At 37.2% G+C, this 15,179-nt stretch overlaps 1 protein-coding gene across 1 annotated transcript in view; it reads right to left on the bottom strand.

The window, feature by feature from the left end:
- The window catches only part of trim66 (tripartite motif containing 66), a 138,883-nt gene extending 135,721 nt beyond the window's left edge, over window positions 1-3,162 (bottom strand). Inside the window, exon 1 of the mRNA XM_039748384.1 lies at window positions 3,057-3,162. The gene's annotated coding sequence lies outside the window, so the exon portion shown is untranslated. The remainder of the gene's footprint in view (window positions 1-3,056) is intronic.
- Window positions 3,163-15,179: the final 12,017 nt, after the last annotated feature.

The raw sequence follows: 15,179 nt of genomic DNA, 5'->3' as shown, positions 1-15,179 counted from the left end.
TGAAATGTCAACTTTAATATTGAAATTTCCACTTTAATCACATAGTTTATTTTGTCATTAAAGTAGAACATCATAAACTTCATCTTTAAATTGTTTAATTTATTAGTTTCTCAAATCCCATCGTAGCTAAAGTAGCATGTTAAATGCTTTGTTTTGTATTTGATCTTCAATGTGCTGTATGTGTGTGAATCACTACGTGCTTCCAGGCTTTCTCTTCCTCCGACAGGACACAGAATCCATTACATTCGTGATATTACAGCTCTCTGAATAATTAAAATACTGAGATGTATACGTGATATCATTTTCATGATGATAGGAGTTAAATCATGTTATTAAACATGGGAACACAGCCGCGCAGTGATTGTTCATGTCACTCGCGAGATGCTTGCTGCACCATGTGCAACCTTCGATCAAATACTTTATTGTAGCAGTACTGTCTTTTTCAAACGTACTAACCCCCAATTCCTGTCCTTACTTTTTTTTTTTCCAAATACCCAATCGCCACACAATCAGCTCTGTAATAGACGTTAAGCCATCTGTAAGCTTAGAACGTCGATTCTTCAAAACTTTTAAGGAACATTTAAATATCTTCGTAGTACATGTTTAATTATTTTATCCATCTATCCTTCCAGTGTCGCGTCAGCACAAGCAAGAATACAGTGTGAGGTAGGAACAATACGTGAACGGAGCCAGTGGCTCGCTAGCGCTGTGCATTGTGTCCTCACTTGTTTAATTATTAACAATATAGATTATTTAAATGAAGTTAAAGTTTTATCTGTATAATATAATAAACATATTTTGCTGCATTTCATCTTAAAAATGATATCGTCATCATATGTAAATACACACCTTATAAAGTGTTTCAGGTTGTGCAATATTATAACTGTATCACAAGCTTACAGTGAGGTGATTGTACTAATAAGTACAAACAGTTCTACAAGGAGCACTTGATGGACAATTGAGTGCTTTTAGAGTTCTTGGGATGAAAGTTCTTGGGATGAAACTTTTTCTGAACTACAAGGTCCTTACAGGAAAGGCTCTGAAGCGTTTGTCATATGAGAGCAGTTCAATAGACAGTATGGCTGAGGCAGCGTGTGCTCGATGCTGTATACCAATAATTCTCTTTCCGATCAGCTGCTGCTGTGATTTCCCACTCAGATACAGTGATATAAATACTCCGAGTGGTGCAGTGAGAGTAATATGGAAAAAGATGATCCGCTGTGGCAACGCTTAATGGGAGCAGCTGAAAGAAGAAGAAGGTGCAGTGAGAGTAACAACGTTAAAGCAGTTATGGTATTTAGAATACTTTGAACTTTCTATGGACCATTATATTATTACAGGTTAATTACAATCAGATGCATTAAACTAATAAACAGTATGCAGTTAATTTCAGAGTGTTTATAAAGCCGCGTCAGGGATGTGGATCTAAAAAAGAAAGGGAAACCACTCAGGAACAGTAGCACTGCTTTGACGATGGGTGCTGCCAGTCTGCAAAACCGAGCGCAGAACTTGCGTACGACAGGGTATGAGCTACCGTGGAAATGTGAGTGGCTTTACGCCAAGTTTAAGCTTTATACATCGCGATTTGAGTGTGGTAACGTTCTTACGAAACATTTTTGTGCGTACTTACCATTTATACATGAGGCCCCAGGGGTTGACATTGCACACTACTTCTTTCTCCTCATTCCCTGAAGATCAGCCGTTGAATCCTCACCTTAATGAAAACATCTGTTCTCTAAAGAGTTTATACACAGAAAACTGAAAAGTCTGAGCACAGAGCCTTTTGGTAATTCATATAAAACTGTTGGTTGATCTGATAGGTATATGTCAACCAGGAGACAGACAGAAATTAAGGAGATAAGTAGGATTTAACCTAAGAAAGTGCTTTGTCCCAGTACAGTACAATAGTCTACTCCAGGGGTTCTTGGCCCTTGTCCTCTTGACCTATTTTCTCTCCAAACAATTACTTAATTAAAATGTTATACTTATTTTTTTATGGAATGAAGATAGCTGCTATTAGGAAAGAGAAGTCACGAATAAACATGACAAGAATGCCGAAGAGAAGCAGCATAAATGTGTGATCCTTAAAAAACAAACACATCAATAAGAAAAGATGTTTCAGAATTGATGAGTTTTTTAAGAATTCGTGGACTGAAAGAATTAAGATAAAATCCTTGAAAAGAATGCATATTCATTTAAAATGAGAGACCAGTTAATAAAAGTAAGTGTTTCTTATAAATATGAACAGTCACTATGATCATCCAGGAAACGGTTATCTCCTTGGTTGAAGGAATGAAAGGTTATCATTAAATCCAATTAAGCAACAAGATAAGGAAAACCTCTACTTGAGGTAAAAAAAGGTGTCATTTACAGTTTTCACCAGTGCCTAAAGCCAGAGTGTGGGGTATTAAGTACAAATGTAATGATCAATAACCTGCTAATACGTCAATTGTGCATGGTTCTGTAATAATTCAATTATGTTAATATTTAAATTCTTAAGTAAACATTTCTAGAGCATTGCAGGGATGCTTTTTGGACCCAGATTACAAAGTTAAACAAGTTTATCCTAGACAGTGTGTTCTAGTGCTTCAGATGTTGGATAGAAAAGCACAAGGTGGACAGGTAAATCCTTTTGATCTGCTGTATAAGGTGAGGGCTGCAGTATCAAAAAAGCCACACTAAATAGATCAGGCAACCCTGTTTACAGAGAAAGTCTTCAGCTCCTACTGAGGAATTCCCAGATGCTTCAAGGCCTCCCAACACAAAAACTGTACAGTAGAATAAATAATTGTGTTGCAGTTTTTTCTTAAGATTTGTTTTGACTACAGATAAAGAAAATATACAGTATAAATCAATACAGGTGCATGGAATGAAAGATATACAGTCTTAAACTACATTTGCTAATTCACTACATTGATATAATGGTATAGAGTTTACATTTTAAATGTAATATTTAAGACATATTCAGGTTCCTTTGTTGCTAATAATTATTCATAATATTGTTGGCTTTTAATGTAAAAAAATATATGTTCCATTTAAGCATTTGTGGCAATTACCTTATTTCGATCTACAGGTGTCAGATCTCCATGCTGGTTTGATTTAGATGCCCTGCATCTCCAGTTAACAAATTAAGCACTTGTGAGTTCACCCACATCCTCTTCATTTTTAAATTACACAAATACTGGTATAAAAAAGAGAAAATGTTCTCCCTTTTTCATGAAGCCAACAAACAATTTTCGTCAAGATATAGGAAAGTATGCCTGAGCGACTTCTATGCTTCATCAGTCCTAACTGAACGAGCAACTTGCAATGTAAACATCAGTCGAGCCACCTGCAGATAAATAGGCAATACAACTCAGGAGAAAGGAGTAAATCTGTTCACCTAAGAATTCAAAAATCATTCAGAACCAAAAAAAACAGCTGGAGATTCACTTAGTGTATTTACTAAAGAAAATCTTGGGATACAAATCTACCCTAATAAAAGGACAAATGTTTTTGTATCGGTTTATTTGTCGTGTGTCTGTCATTTCAACAGATGGCACATCACAAACTTTTAACACTGCTTTTAGGAATTCCATACTAAATGACACCCCCACACTATGCGACTCTTCAATTCAACCCGGGGGGGTAAATGTTAACATTATAGAAAGTTATTGTCTGTTATACCTTCATTGTTATCACTCTTTAATTTAATATTGTTCTTTATCAGTATGCTGCTGCTGCTGGAGTATGTGAATTTCTCCTTGGGATTAATAAAGTATCTATCTATCTATCTATCTATCTATCTATCTATCTATCCATCTATATATCTATCTATCTATCTATCTATTATATAGTGCCTTTCATATCTACGTATCTATCTATCTATCTATCTATCTATCTATCTATCTATCTATCTATCTATCTATCTATCTATCTATCTATCTATCTATATAACAGAGGCTTATGCATTGCATTTGTCATTCTAACTGATGGGGCATCGCAGACATTTGTAATAATGCCTTTTATTACTACAAATGTTTGTGATGCGCCATCTGTTGGAATGAAAAATACAATGAATTTTATTGCATATATTACAAAATACGTTCCTATAGATTTTACACTAAGAACTTTAATGCTGAGGTCTACATTGATTATGAGAGATAAAATGTTTTCCTCTCTTCCTTTTAACTTTTTATTGCTTTTACAAAGTTGCTTTCATGAGACAACATGTAAACTGGCCACCTTATGACATGTGGACCCCTGTTCATTTCCTGTCTGGAGTCTAGTTTAAATATCCATAGGAGTTCTTTCCATGACTTCCTATTTTATCCCACTATTCAGAAAACTTGCTGTTACAGCACAGTTTGTGACTCTCAAAACTGACTTAGTGCACCAATCTGGTGATCCACTTGCCTCCTGCCCAGGGTCACCCCTTCTCTTTGAAACCGAATAATTTTCCAGCCCCAAGCTTTCCCAAATTCAGGAAACAGAGTATAGATGGTGAATGATTAATATCTGGTGGGCAACTGCATTGCCCCAATTCAAGAACAGAAAGACTGAGAAAGAGCTTCACTTCCCAGGCAATCATACATGTTAGGCATTCCTCAAAATTGTCATTTATTATTTATATTTTTAACTATTACTTATTATACAACAATTATTATACAATTGCCTGTGCACCTTTTAATATTCAATATCTATTTTTATGTATACTATTTAATTTAATTGCACAGTACAGGCTACTCACTGAACTGCATTTCACTATGTACCCTTGAGTGTGTACATGTGGCATATAAATTAATTTGGAATCCTAAAATCTTGAAACTAAACTTTCAGTTAAACATAATCACCCTTAGGTTAAAGTGGATCGCTGGCCCATTTGCCTGAGGCTTTCAGATTTTTTTTCTCCCTGTCTAGGGGACTGTCACTACAGTTACAGTGATAATGATAAAGCAGGAACTATAAGTCGATGTAGAGGGAGTTTTGGCAGGTTTAAATTAGCCAGGATTAACTGGCTAATTATGGATTGCCCTTTCTATTATAGCTTCTTGGATAGGTTCCACTAAAATGAGTAGATATTAGACACAAATGGCTGTACACATCCTCAACACAAATTTTAAATGAAATAAGTAATCTCTTTGTGACTTCTAAAATGCCAAATATTATTCTCAGCCGTATCTCTGTTAACAAGCTAGCTCCTGCAAACAAAGCCACATGAGGCTTCTGATAACAAGTCAGGCTGATCAAACACTAATGCGTTCAGCCCCTTCAAACACTAGGCACTTAACACATTGCAGAGTGGCAAACACATGTCAACCTGTGGCATTTCTGCAGGCAATTTTCCCTAGGGCATTGCATCGGCTTGTAAACATGGATCACCAGGGGCTTGCTAGAGCACAAAGCAGCAACTGCTTCATCACAGTTTGGGGGATTGCACTTATGTGGAAACTCTAAATGTACTGCAGAAATACATATCAGAGTATTCATTCTAATTACAAGAAGTGTCATCCTTTAGTGGACAGCATTTTTGTTAACATTACTGTATCATTCTGAGAATTAAGGTTCAGAAAGTAGCATTAAGCTTAAAATTAGATAAAAAATGTAAAAAAAATGGGGGTGTTCATTTCTTTCATGTGTGGCAAAATGGCCAAGATATATGTTTGCAACCAAAAGGTATGTAGATGTCAGAAGTGGATGGACTGGCATCCCTGCGAGGAATGAGTATGGTTCCTTGCCCCAACAGAAGGCTGTAATGAAAGGATGTGCATGGGCAGGCATTCCAGCCAGGTTGGTTTCTGGTGCCTTTTCTGGCCAGAAGGTAGAAACACACAAGCAGGGCAACATGGGAGTTGCTGTTCCAATGGGCAGCCAGGAGGTGCTCTAGAAAGGAAGAGTCCTTGTTTTAAGGAGGTTCCACCAACCCAGGAAAGGCTTCCTGTAGGCAATGTGGAGCCACCAAAAGTATTTTAGGTGAGGCATAAAAGAAACTGCTCAACCTCATCCAGGCAAGTCAGAATTGGGAGGCAGAAGGTGACACTCAGCTGGGGCCTCATGTATAAACAGTGTGTACGCACAAAAATGTTGCGTAAGGACATTTCCACGTTCAAATCGCAATGTATAAAATCTAAACTTGGTGTAAAGCCATGCACATTTCCACGGTAGCTCATACCCTGTCATACGCAAGTTCTACGCTCAGTTTTGCAGATGGCGACACCCAGCGTCAAAACAGTGCTACTGTTCCTGTGTGGTTTTCCTTTCTGTTTTTATATCCACATCCCTGATGTGGCTTTATAAATACACTGAAATTAACCGCATATTGTTTATTAATGCATCTGATTGTAATTAACCTGTAACAATATTCTTCTTTCAGCTGCTCCCGTTAAGGGTTGCCACAGCAGATCATCTTTTCACATATTACTCTCACTGCACCACTCAGAACAGCTGATCAGAAAGAGAATTATCATTATACAGCATCAAGCATACGCTGCCTCAGCCATGCTGTCTATTCAACTGCTCTCATACGGCAAACACTTCAGAGCCATTCCTCACGGTTCAGAAACAGTTTCATCCCAAGGACTCTAAAAGCACTCAATCAGTCCATCAAGTGCTCCTTGTAAAACGCTTTGTACTTATAAGTACAATCACCTTACTGTAAACTTGAAATACAGTTATAATATTGCACAACCTGAGCCACTTTATAAAACACGTATTTACATATGATGACGATATCATCTTTAAGATGAAATGCAGCAAAATATGTTTATTATATTATACAGATAAAACTTTAACTTCATTTAAATAATCTATATTGTTAATAATTAAACATGTGAGGACACGGTGCTGAAACATCCGTTCATGAATTGTTCCTGCCTTGCGCTGTATATTTGCTGGCGCAACATTGGATGGATAGATGGATAGAATAATTAAACACGTACTACGAAGATATTTCAATGTTCCTTAAAAGTTTTGAAGAATCGGCTTTCTAAGCTTACAAATGGCTTAACGTCTATTACAGAGATGATTGTGTGGCGATTGGGTATTTGGAGAAAGAAAAGTAAGGAATGGAATTGGGGGTTAGTACGTTTGAAAGATACAGTACTGCTACAATAAAGTATTTCATCAATGGTTGCACACGGTGCAGCAAGCATCTTGCATGAGACATGAGCAATCACTGCGCCACCGTGTTCCCATGTTTAATAACATGATTTAACTCCGATCATCATGAAAATGATATCACGTATACATCTCAGTATTTTAATTATTCAGAGAGCTGTAATATCACGAATGTAATGGATTTTGTGTCCTGTCGAAGGAAGAGAAACCCGGAAGCACGTAGTGATTCACACACATAGAGCACATAGAAGATCAAATAAAAAACAAAGCATTTAACATGCTACTTTAGTTACGATGAGATTTGAGAAACTAATAAATTAAACAATTTAAAGATGAAGTTTATGATGTTCTACTTTAATGACAAAATAAACTATGTGATTAAAGTGGAAATTTCGAGATTAAAGTTGACATTTCATGCTTTTTCCCACCTTTTTTTTCTCTGTATCTGACAACTTCTTTTTTATTTTCGTACACTGCGCAACTTTGTGAACACTCGATCAACTTCCTTTTGTTGTTTATACCACTGTTTAAACCAACAAATAGTATGGCTTTCCTTGCCTCCATTTGGTATTCACTGAAATTCTATTTTCCCTTGTGCTTTTGTCATTGCCTTTTCACAGAAAACTAAGCTTAAGGGCTATTTATATTGATTTGCATATTCAAAGAGGCGTAATTCTGGGAGGAGTTGGGGTGAGGCAGCAGGTGCGTGCACGTGCATTAATTTTCACGCTGACCGGGGTTTACGTAGCGGAAGAACATAGAAGTTGGCGAACGCACAGATTTATGGATTTTTCTGTGCGTAAACACATTTCGGCTTTTGTGCTTACGTCATGTCATAGTGCGAATTCTACGCACGGCATTATGCATGAGGCCCCTGGAAGAGTGGAAGAAGGGGAAAGAGCTACTGTATATATTATCTGTGGTTGTTGCATTTTGATCTTTCTCACTTTTGAAGGTTTTGTGTTTAAGAAACAAATCCATTATTTCAACCAGGACTGTGTTGAGTGTGTTGGTGTCTGGGGGATCAGTGGCACCCCCTCCTGGCTACAGGTATCAAGCAAAGAATGTGGGGACAAAACATATAGGGGAATGCACTATATTAAACAGAAGGAAACAAACAATGACTGACCTCTTAATGAAGGTAAAAACATATTCATTCATTCGCAATGCCTTTTTGATAAGTAAATCCCTCCTCCTAAGACTTAATATTTTTGTATTCAAGAAGTCTAAGACAATATGTTTCCCTACCTAGAACTTCTTTTTACTCATTTGACTCTTCTAAATAACATATAACTTCTGTTTACATTCATTCTGTTCACATAGTGAAGAGTCAAAATTCTTCTAATCCGCTAGGGTGATTTCACAATGATGCCTGCTATGTTAGTTATTCTAAATGCAGCCTCCCTTCTTACCAAGGAGTAATATGAGCAATATTAAGGAAGTGCTCCATGAACCTTTACCTACAGTGGGATGCAAAAGTTTGGGCAACCTTGTTAATAGTCATTATTTTCCTGTATAAATCTTGGTTGTTACGATAAAAAAGGTCAGTTAAATATATCATATAGGAGACACACACAGTGATATTTGAGAAGTGAAATGAAGTTTATTGGATTTACAGAAAGTGTGCAATAATTGTTCAAACAAAATCAGGCAGGTGCATAAATTTGGGCACAGTTGTCATAGGGGAAGGATACAGAAAGCTGTCCCAGAGATTTAAGCTGTCTGTTTCCACAGTTAGGAACATATTGAGGAAATGGAAGACCACAGGCTCAGTTCAAGTTAAGGCTTGAAGTGGCAGACCAAGAAAGATTTCGGATAGACAGAAGTGACGAATGGTGAGAACAGTCAGAGTCAACCCACAGACCAGCACCAAAGACCTACAACATCATCTTGCAGCAGATGGAGTCACTGTGCATCGTTCAACCATTAGCACTTTACACAAGGAGATGCTGTATGCGAGAGTGATGCAGAGGAAGCCTTTTCTCCGCCCACAGCACAAACAGAGCCGCTTGAGGTCTGCTCAAGCACATTTGGACAAGCCAGCTTCATTTTGGAATAAGGTGCTGTGGACTGATGAAACTAAAATTGAGTTATTTGGGCATAACAAGGGGCGTTATGCATGGAGGAAAAAGAACACAGCATTCCAAGAAAAACACCTGCTACCTACAGTAAAATATGGTGGTGGTTCCATCATGCTGTGGGGCTGTGTGGCCAGTGCAGGGACTGGGAATCTTGTCAAAGTTGAGGGACGCATGGATTCCATTCAGTATCAGCAGATTCTGGAGACCAATGTCCAGGAATCAGTGACAAAGCTGAAGCTGCGCCAGGGCTGGATCTTTCAACAAGACAACGACCCGAAACACTGCTCAAAATCCACTAAGGCATTCATGCAGAGGAACAAGTACAACGTTCTGGAATGGCCATCTCAGTCCCCAGACCTGAATATAATTGAAAATCTGTGGTGTGAGTTAAAGAGAGCTGTCCATGCTCGGAAGCCATCAAACCTGAATGAACTAGAGATGTTTTGTAAAGAGGAATGGTCCAAAATACCTTCAACCACAATCCAGACTCTCATTGGAACCTACAGGAAGCGTTTAGAGGCTGTAATTTCTGATCTACTAAATATTGATTTCATTTCTTTTTTGTGGTGCCCAAATTTATGCACCTGCCTGATTTTGTTTGAACAATTATTGCACACTTTCTGTAAATCCAATAAACTTCATTTCACTTCTCAGATATCACTGTGTGTGTCTCCTATATGATATATTTAACTGACATTTTTTATCGTAACAACCAACGATTTATACAGGAAAATAATTACTATTAACAAGGTTGCCCAAACTTTTGTATCCCACTGTATAACCAGCAATATAATAAACTACAAAAACACAGGGATTGTCTCAAGAAAGTCTTCTGGGGAAGTTCTCATGGTGATAGCAAATATAATCCAGGTGACTAAACTACTATAAAATAGAAACTCTTAAACTTGACAACAAAATAATGTGTTCTCAATTGCCACCATTCTGTAAACCTCTTGTCACTAGCCTTAAAGAAAAGGAATTCCTTAACATCTTTCACCAGGAACAGAAGCATTACTGGAGCTAAGCACTAAGACCATTAACTCTTATTATTACTTTTTACAGTGTTAGGTTTAGGACCTTTCTTCTTACATGTAATGCTGTAAATGGCCTATGCCCTACCTATTTAATAAATACACAGTGGAGCATACTGTAATGGCCCTGACAAGTTACATCAGCCTCGGAAGGAGCCACCAACGGTAAGAGCTGTTGTTTCATCATGCAAATGAGTAGCTCCAGAGGTAGCTGCTGAGGAGATTAAAAAAATGTCAAGGAAAAATAAATTCCAACTAGTGCGATAATAGTGAGTGGTCCTTTTTAGCAGAGCAAGTTACCTAAAAAAACCATGTCAAGTACAAGAATCCATTGTCTCTTTATTCTGTTGCTACATTAGATTAACAATCTTAATATGTTGGTCCACTAAAAATATAAAAAATTAATGAAACAACTGGGAATCAAGGTTATTTTTATAGGGCCCCAAAGCTAACTTGTTTGCATAAGAGATGTCTCGTCAGTCTCGGGATTTAAATCCAGGGTGAAGACTCATGAATTTAGTCCAGCATACCCTGATTACAGGTGCTGATTAGCTGATCATATTCCATCGTTGATAGTAATTTCCACAAAATACAAAATTTCCACAAAAATACAAGTCCTCTATTCTGTTTTACTTGTCGGGATCCTAGTGACAGATATTGCCAAGCTCCTGCTCCTGTCAGTAAGGTGATACCAGAGTCCAAGAATGGAGGGATTTTGTCTTCTTACTGAACTACTTAACATATGCTTATAATGTTGTTGAATGGCCTGGAGAAGGTTGGTCAATAAGTTGGCCTAGATTATCAGAATTATGATTTAGTTTATTATAACTGGCCATGGACCCCTTCAGAGGTTTATTATCTCTAGTCGTGATGAGCGAACTCCATGGTGTTTGCTTCGATTTGATTTCTGAGAAATCACAGACGTTTTGTGAATATCGCCAAACTTGGTAAAACGCATTGAAGTGAATGGAGAAGGTCTAACTGAACTAGATTTGATTGGATTATAATGGTGCAATCCTTTGTGCCCAGGAGGGTTAGGGAAACATCTGACAACTATACTGGACTGATTATTGTGGCCAAAAAGGTGACTTGAGCTGTGCGGCGGCAGAGGCAACCACTGCACCACCGTGCCTCCATGAGATCAAAGAGGAAATAACACAGTCAGAGACGTGCAATCATATATTTCATCAAAACAAAGCGGTAATGCCAAAATTGTAGTCAAAAGTCAGAAAAAGTACATAGGTCTTTTAAAGGTAGAAAATTCAATGTGGCGTGTCATAACTGAAGCTGCTGCCCCATTCGGTTTTTTTTTTAAGTTGCACTGAAGGCTCTCCAAACTGTCTGTGCTAATGCTTTGCACTTTTTTTTCTATCAAAAAGTTTAGACACATCTTGTAAATAGTAATACATCTTTTATTATTATTATTATTTCATAGAGTCTCCATTGTTTGGTCAATGTCAGGATCTTTCAAGGTTTTTATTTTTATCTCCACGCGGCTAATTATGCATGCAGAGGGCATATGCCTTCTTCTCTTATACTGACGTGGAACATGAAGATTGACCTGCATATTTGGCGACAAGCAGACATAACTCATTATTCATGCTGTATATGTTTCATAAAAATAACATTTTGAGAGCCTCCATTATTTACTTATCTGTTCTACCACTAAATAAGTCCCATAGAGTCTGTATTGCAAATGATCAGCATTATATACCCGGGGGCAGTCCCATCCAATGTTGGCTGTTACAGCTCCGGAGAATGTTGCGCTGGCCTCATAAAGCGTTATGGGGTATTAGGGGAAAAAGTTCTAAACCGCTGAATACTTAGTAAATAATTTGGCGAACAAGGTCAAACACGAACGCAGCAAATTTGCTGTGAATAACGCTTTGGCAAAATTTGCCGATCAACACTAATCTCCCGACATGCTGTTTGCCAGAATTCTTTGTTTTCCGGTTTACGATTGTCAGTTAGTCATACTGATAAATTTTCCATTGGGAAAAATAAAATATCTGTCTATATAATAACATAAGAAATTTGATAAATCAGAGGAGAACATTGAGTCCATCAGGCTCAGTTTTTTTTAGCTTTTTCCAATATCTCATTCAGATACTTCTTAAAGTTGTCAAGAATTCTGCTGCAACTACATGCCTCTTTAGTTTTTTTCCAGATACCCACAACTTTTTGCATAAAGTAGTGCTTCCTGGCGTTATTCCTAATTGCACATTCCTTAATTCCCACTGTTGCTTGAGTATGAGAGTCAAGTACATAATTACAGTAAGCTGAAAGAATTTGGTTGAGTCCTCTTTATCAACGCCTTTGAGAATTTTGAAGAGCTGGATTAATTCACCACATAGTTTCCTCTGCTCAAGACTAAGCAGGTTTAATTTTCTGAATCTCTCACAGTACGACATGTAATTGAGTCCTGTGACGCACCTGGCTGCTCTCCTCTGCACAGCTCTTCTTGTAGTATGGTGACCAGAACTGTGCACAACGCTTCAGATGTGGTCTCTCTAGTGCATTATAAAGTCTGAGCATAATGTCCCTTGATTTATACCATTTTTAAAACATAACATTTTGTTTGCCTTTTTAATAGCTTAAATGTATTGCTTCGATAATGAAAATGTTGTATCAACATAAACCCTTAATCCTTTTCAGGGGCTGTTTCGTTTAGAGCAGAGTCTCTCATTTATAATTTTTAAGTGTCTCATACTTATAATTGACATTCCTTTTCCCTACATGTAACAATTTGCACTTTTCTACATTTAATATAAATCAGAAAAAAGTAACAGTCCAAAGACAGACCCCTCAGGGACTCCACTGAAACCTCACCCCACATGGAGCATTCTCCTCTTATCTGTATTCTTTGTCTCCTGTTGGTTAACCAACTTGAGGTCTGGCTTTGTAGGTTACCCCTGATGCCTACAGCTTCTAGTTTCAGATTAATCTTTGGTGTGGGACTGTATCAAAAGCTTTTTGAAAGTCTTAGTAAATTACGTCACATACTTTGCTTTTGTCAACACTTGCAGTTGCTTGTTCAAAGAAATATAAAACATTGGTTTGCAAGGTCTTCCTCTCATAGACCAATGCTGGCTGTCATTTAGTATACAGTATTATTTATTTTCATACAGGTACTTTTTTCTGATTAATTTCTTATCCATAATTTTGCAAAGCACAGAAGAAAAACTTATTGGTCCATCCTTATCAGAATCCATTGTGTCTTCCTTCTTTAAGATTAGAGTAACATTTGCAAGTTTCCAGTCCTCAGGTACTTCTCCTTTCTCAAGTGACTGCTCAGATATTCCTCTATTAGAATGTCAATGGACTTATATTGTTATAGGATTTGTTTATTTGATTTAAATTGAAATAGTTTTGTTCTAGCATGCATTTACTTTATGTGTTTGTGTATGTAAATGATGTATTGTTTAAATATCTCTGATATTAAATTTTAGCCATAAGCTTGTGCAAGTGCTCTAAGTCTGCATTTTGGATACAGTATACTGAATTGAAAAGAAATTACCTTGTTAAGCTAAGATGCAGGGTCCAGTTTGACTTATGAATCTGACTATATATAGTACTCTAACGTGCATTGAAACTGTAAATAGCATACCCATGCACCTTTGAGCCTTGTTATGAACCTGTATTTTCTATTTTATGATTATAGGAAGCTGTAACAACTGAATGGGAGCCTGTGGTCATAAATGGAGGAGACGTTGAGACCTTTAGTCAGACATTACTTTTTAGCAAATAAATAGACCTACATAACAATATTGCAAAATGGTCATAAGGTCCCAGTCTTACTTCAGCAACTAAACTTTTTTCTTTCTTTCTTTTGTTAGCACATTTAAAACAATCAAAGACTGATCAAGTGCTGTACAAGGTAAAATCAACATTAAAAATAATAATGTAAATAATAAACCCACAATAACGACATTACAAAACATAAACACTTGACTAATCCTCCAAAACCTAACCATAAAGATGAAGGATGCCTCACACCTGAACAAACTTGTTAGGAAGGCAGGCTCTATTGTAGGAATTAAGCTGGACAGTTTGACATCCGTGGCGGAGGGATGGGTGCTGAGCAAACTCCTGTCAATCATGGAGAATCCACTGCATCCACTGAACAGTGTCATCTCCAGACAGAGGAGCAGCTTCAGCAACAGACTGCTGTCACCGTCCTGCTCCAATGACAGACTGAGGAGATCGTTCCTCCCTCATACTATGCGACTTTTCAATTCCACACGGGGGGGTAAACGCCAACATTATTCAAAGTTATTGTCTGTTCTTACATGAGTTTTTTTTACTCTTTAATTCAATATTGTATTTTGTATCAGTATACTGCTGCTGGATTATGTGAATTTCCCCTTGGGATTAATAAAGTATCTATCTATCTATCTATCTATCTATCTATTACATAGTGCCTATCTATCTATCTATCTATCTATCTATCTATCTATCTATCTATCTATCTATCAAAGGAAATTCCCAATCCTCCCAACAAGCATCACAAGAAAATACATTACACTACCTCCCCAAAGTACGAAGATGGGACTTCAGTCTAAATTTAAATACAGTGGGATGCAAAAGTTTGGGCAACCTTGTTAATAGTCATTATTTTCCTGTATAAATCGTTGGTTGTTACGATAAAAAATGTCAGTTAAATATATCATATAGGAGACACACATAGTGATATTTGAGAAGTGAAATGAAGTTTATTGGATTTACAGAAAGTGTGCAATAATTGTTCAAACAAAATCAGGCAGGTGCATAAATTTGGGCACAACAAAAAAGAAATGAAATCAATATTTAGTAGATCCGCCTTTTGCAGAAATTACAGCTTCTAAACGCTTCCTGTAGGTTCCAATGAGAGTCTGGATTGTGGTTGAAGGTATTTTGGACCATTCCTCTTTACAAAACATCTCTAGTTCATTCAGGTTTGATGGCTTCCGAGCATGGACAGCTCTCTTTAACT

Source organism: Polypterus senegalus, chromosome 1 (genome assembly GCF_016835505.1).
Source record: "Polypterus senegalus isolate Bchr_013 chromosome 1, ASM1683550v1, whole genome shotgun sequence".
In the NCBI taxonomy this organism is placed as follows: domain Eukaryota; kingdom Metazoa; phylum Chordata; class Cladistia; order Polypteriformes; family Polypteridae; genus Polypterus; species Polypterus senegalus.
The sequence above is the reverse complement of the archived record's forward strand: the minus strand, read 5'-3'. Positions and strand labels throughout refer to the sequence as shown.